Source organism: Micromys minutus, assembly GCF_963924665.1.
Source record: "Micromys minutus genome assembly, chromosome: 16".
Taxonomy (NCBI): domain Eukaryota; kingdom Metazoa; phylum Chordata; class Mammalia; order Rodentia; family Muridae; genus Micromys; species Micromys minutus.
The window spans coordinates 17,122,643-17,128,670 of record NC_137985.1 but is presented as its reverse complement, the minus strand read 5'-3'; positions in this window follow the sequence as shown (position 1 = coordinate 17,128,670).

Genomic DNA, 6,028 nt, shown 5'->3' with positions numbered 1-6,028 from the left:
ATAATGTTTACTATGTCTGCTTCACACAGAAGCTCCAGGTTGAGCCAGGGGACACAGCAGTGACTAAGAGGCACTAGCTTTCTGGGCATGGTGGCACACACCTTTAGTTCCAGTGCTTGTGGTACCATGGGTTGAACTCAGGTTCCCAGGCTGGCTGACAATTAATCGCCTTTGGTTTCCCAGCATCCATAAACCATGCATGGTGGTGTACACTCGCTCCCAGAATCAAGGAATTGACGGCAGGAGGATCAGAATTCAAAATCTGTTTTTCTAATTACATAAATGATTTTGAGGTCTGCATGGGTTACATGATACTCTGAACAGCAACAGCAACAAAAAGCAACAAGAAAGAACACAACCGTAGTGGTACCAGCGTAAAATCCAGCACCCAGGAAACAGAAAGATGCCTGCAAGTTTGAAAACAGCCTTTTCTACTTTGTAGGCTCAAAATTAAAAAAGAATGGCCCCTATGCACCCAAGGTCATTGCTGGAGTTTTCCTGTTAACTTCCTGTATGGGCCATGAGCACCTAAGCTGAGCCGGATGTAACACACACACACACACACACACATACACACACACACACGTACTCGACCACATGCTCTGTCTCTTGCCTTCCTGCTGTCCCCGCTGCCAAACCTTCCTCCCACAGCTTAGCCACCATGACATCCCTCCAGTTGCTGGTCTGCGCTGTTGTCAGGTAAGATTGGTCTCTTTGGGCAGGACTGGGGTTCTGGGATTGGAGATAGAAGAGCCTCCCACGTCCTGGGACTCTGGCCACTGTGGAAGTCTTTCAGTAATTCAGATCTGACAGAGGCTCTTCAGGAGAAAGCTTAGGCCTGCCCCCTTTGTAGCCTCTATTCACCCACCTTCCTCCTAATGCCTCTGCCTTCCCAACATCTACCTGTTCAGTTCCCTCAGCCAGAACCATGCTCCTGCTCACTTGGAAAACTCCTGCTTAGTCTTTAGAACCTGCCCTTGCCTCTCCTCTTCCAGAAACCCTCCCCGCCAAGTCTTTCCCATCTACCTCTCTCTCATTTTATTTTGAAACATGGTCTTACTCTACAGGCTTGGCTCTGTGTAGACCACACTGGCCTCAGACTTACAGAGAACTTGCCTTTGCCTCCCAAGTGCTAAGGTTAAAAGTGCGGGACACTGAACCAGCTGGCTTACCTTCTCTTGGAGGCTGCATCAGTTTCTATATCAGCCTCCTGAGCTGCTCCCAGCCCCCTTACACAGCAGGGACCCTTAAATTCTATTACTAGAGGCTGCAGAGATGGCTCAGCAGGTAAGAGCACTGGCAGCTCTTCCAGAGGTCCTGAGATCAATTCCCAGCACCCACACGGTGGCTCACAACCATCTGTAATGAGATCCAAGGGACAATGTACTCACATACATAAAATAAATATTTGTTTTTTTTTTTTTAATCCTATTACTAGGTAAGGCCTCCTGTGGTTGGGTTCTGGGCACCAAAACACCACAGAACTTCGTTTTCTCCAAAAGGTGCAGAGGGCAAAAGTTCCTGCTCTGGTTGGAGGATCAGCACCCTGTAGTTCCTGTGGAGGGCCACTCTCAGTGAACAGCAGCATAGACTGTCAGACACTTAGCCTCTCACCTTGAACACATCTCTATCTAAGAAGCCCATGAGTTGGGCAGCTTTGCACCTGCACACTGTAAGCAGCAACAGTCAATCCTGTGCTCTGGGCTTCGGGGCCTTCCAGATGACCAGTGCCTTAAGCATCACCATTTATATTGAACAGAAGCAGCGCAACTTTGTAGGAGGGTCTAGCCTGTGCTGCCAGGATATGGCCAAAGGTTACAGGGTAGAGAGATCCTGAATTTATAGGGATGGATGGGCTAGAACGCTGACCCAGAGCTCAAACCTGCACCGTGTGAGAGACAGACAGACTGCATCGCAACAGAACTCTCAGGTAGCAGCTGCAATATTCATTTTCCTGGGGATAATAAGTTATTTCTCCACTGGTGAAATGAGCCATTACAAGACAGATTAAATATATACAGATTAAATATATTAAATTTATTATTAATATAATAAATTAATTATTTTAAATATATTATTGGGAAACTGCTCTAGGACAGGTGAGTTCACTGACCCCAAGGAAGGAGCCAAGGGAAGTCACCCTGGGAACGGAGACAGGAGTGGGGAAAAGAGAAAGCAAGCTCATACAGAGAGAGAAGACAGAGAAAGAAAAACAAGGAGAGAGCTGGGAGACCCAAGTGTCTGGAATATATAGCAAAGAACCTCTGGGGGAAAGGCAGCCCAATCCCTGGGCTGGAAAGTTCAAGATTGGAGGCCGGGTATACCAGGTAGGGAAGAACTGAGGGATGCTGGGAGAACCTGGAAGCCAGGTCTACTTTGGTTTGTAAAATATACACCTCAGTCCCTTGTCTGAAGCCAAACATGCTAGTCTTTTGTTAATAATAAATGAATAAGAGACCATTTATCATCTATGACTACTTCCTGCTGACACTGGGGCATCATTATGGAGTTAAGCAAAAGGCTGAAATGCTGGCCAAGTCCAGGGACAGCTGGTCGCTTCACTGTTGTCCCGGTTGTGGGACCATCTGTGGGTAGGAGTGTGCAGGCCCAGTTTGCAGGAAAGTTGGAACAGTCTGGGAGTCTGGATGGAGCACCCGCAGGTAGCTGTTTTGCCACTTTGGAAGCAGCTGTTGGGATGCAGGTTCCGAGGGGCAGAAAATAAAGTTATGGAGTTTCAGGAGAAAAACTTTTTCTTAGGAGTATATTCGAAACTTTTAGGCCCATGGTCTTGTTAGTTGGAGGAGAGGTGGGAGGGTTTCAGGACCAGATAAAGGGAAATAGATCCCTCCCTCGGGATTAGGCTCCTGGGGAGGGAAACAGGCTGTTTATTTATCTGGAGTCATTTGACCCAAGGAGGTGGATTTGAGTGGACTCCCTGAAGCTTACAAGAATCTTTTTAGGTTTACAAAAAGATAAACCCTTCACAACTTGCATTTGTCAACCTCAAAACACCTTCTTAGACCCTCTGCTCCACATGCTGGTGTCTTGGGGGCCAGTCCCGAGTGCCTTAGCATTTTCCTTTGTTGTTGGAGGCACAGAGGTCCCTGTGCTCATACATTGCACTAGGAAAACCAGGAATGTTAGACACACAGCTTTGTATCTTCGAAGAAAAAGATGTATAACCTGTTTTCTGCCCAGAGCTCTGGGAATGGAGACCGATAATCTGGTGACCCTTGTGCTGTCTGTAGGCCAGGCCACATGCATTTCCCACAACCGGGACTGGAGGTGGCTGATAGTTCAGATGACTGTTTCATTATTTGTATGGCAGGGATCACACCAGACCCTCCCCCAGGTCCTTGTCATAACTCAGGTAGCCTATCTTTAGAACCCATCTGCAAGGAAGAAGTGACAGTACTTTGATAAGAGTTTCAATGTCATTATGTCTCCTTGTCCCCGAAGGATTTTGTTACACCAGAAAACATTTCCATATTGTACTGTACTTAAATATGCCTAAAATAAAACTGCCAGCTGCCGAACTCTAGAAGTTTGAACCAAGACCAGCTACTGAGTCATGTTGAACTGGATTTTCTTCTTGCCTCAAGCAGATCATGGCTCATTACTCTGTCAGCCCTGTTTGCACAGAGATACCTCTACAGTTTGTGGGCCAACAAGATGGCTCAGCAGGTAAAGGTGCTTGCAGCCAAGCCTGACAACCTAAGTTTGATCCCCAGGATCAATCCCCATGGTGGAAGGAGAGAACCAAATTTTGTAAATCTGCCTCTGATGTTCATACACACTCCACTCCCACACATACACACAGATTAAGTAAATGGAGTTGTAATTAAAACTGTGGATAGTGGTGCATCTATTCTTAGCACTCAGGAGGCAGAGGCAAGTGGGTCTCTGTAAGTTCAAGACCAGCCTCATAATTATAGTGGGTTTCAGGCAAGTCGGGGTTCCACAATAAGAACTTGTCTCAAAAATAAGATAATAAAGCCAGGCATGGCTATACATGCCTTAATCTTAACACTTAGGAGGCAGAGGCAGGCAGATCTCTGACTGAGTTCGAGGTCAGCCTGGTCTAAAGAGTAAGTTCTAGAATAGTCAGGCTACGCAGAGAAACCATGTCTCAACCCCCCCGCCCCCATCCTGTAATCATGTACATAGATAAGAGAGTAGGGCTGGAGAAATGGCTCAGCCATTAAAGATTAGGCTCACAACAAAAGGGCAAGAATAGAAAGATGTGGTTGCACTGCCTATAGATGCTTCTTTTGGGGAAGGATTGTTTGAGCCCAGCTATTCAAAGCCAAGCAACATAGCAAGACCGTATCCCAAGAAATTAGAAGAAAAAAAGAGAAAAGAACAGCAAACAGCAAGGCACACTGCTCTGCACAGCGACCAGTCTGAGATTTTGTATATAATACGGTACTAAGTGTAACTACATGCCTTCCATGTGCATGTCCCATGTCTATGTGCATCTCTGTGTGGCCATGTCAATGGCTATGTGGGAGTCTCTATGAATGTGTCTATGTTCCAGTGCATGTGTGTTTATGTATCTGTATTCAAGAGTGTGAGTGTTCCTGTCAGGACATTTATGTCTGTGAACTGTCACTGTCTCTGCTCTGCACTCCCAACCATTTTTGAGACCAGGTCTTAGGTAGCCCAGGCTGCCATTGAACTCACTGTTCTGTGGGAAGGATGAGATTACTATCCTCCTACATCACTGGCTCCCCTCCCTTCCACTTTAAATTACATCGGCTTGTGTGAGAGAGGGTGAGACGGCCAGAGGACATCACACAGTGGGAATCGGTTGTCTCCTTCATCGTGTGGGAATTAGTGTCCACCTTATGGCCTCAGGCTTGGCAGCGAGCATCTTTACCTACTAAGCATGCTGTGGGTACCTATTCCACTTTCTTTTTTTCAGTTTAATTTTATGTGTATGGTGTTTTGCCTGCATGCATGTCTGTGCACCACAGAGGCCATAAGAGGGCACTGGCTTCACAAGAATGAGAGTTACAGATGATTGTGAGCTGCCGTGTAAATGATGGGAATCATACATGCCCACGCCTCTGGAGAGGAACCCATGCTCTTAACCACAGAGCCATGCTGGTAGCCTCGCCTGCCTCTGCTCTGGGGTGCTGAGATAACAATATATGTCACCATGCTGGTTTAGTAGTTACCTGGATGAAATCCAGCTCTTCATGTGTCCTAAGTAAGCAGTCCACCAATGGAGCCATGTTCTGGGCCTCTTTTCAGTTCTCTGAAGCAAAGTCTTGTTCTGTAACTCAGCCTCTGCTGTGCTAGAGACACACACTCTAACTCAGGCTCTGTCGGTTCTGTCTGTGGGTCTTTGGGCAAATCACCTCATTTCCCTGATCTGTTTTCCCATCTATAAAAGAGAAAAATAATGAGGTTTCATTAGATGCCTGAAGTGAGTTAACACCACCTGCACAGTGTATGGGGGAGGGGGCATACACAGCAAATGTAGTCAAATGTAGGAAGAATGTTTGCTTTTCTTATTGTTCTCTCTCCACCCCCGTCTCCCCAACAGAGTCTCTGTGTAGAGCCCTGACTCTGTAGACCAGGCTGGTGTTGAACTCACAGAGATCCACCTGCGTCTGCCTGCTGAGTACTGGGATTAAAGGATGTGTACCGCTTCTTGGCCTCTTTTTTTTCTTATAGCAATGGGTATTAATAGCAATGGATGCTAATACTATAACTGGTCCTCTTTTCTCCACTGTGATGTCCTTGAAAACTGAGTATCTTATCTTAGTGGCTATCGCAGGAACAAAAGGAAATTTCTCCTTTGTCCTCTGCACGTTTCCTGGAATAACTGCAAAGAGGCTGAGGATACAGTTAAGCAGCAGGAGTCCTGCCTAGAATCTCCTAAGAGAGAGGAGCTGGGAGCTAGGCTCAGTCCCTGCCTAGACTCTCCCAGTAAGAAGCTAGGCCATGGCTTGGGGGTATGCCCGTGACAGCACACTAAAAAAGAAGGTCCCACATCACAGCCAAGCTGGGCACCGGGGAG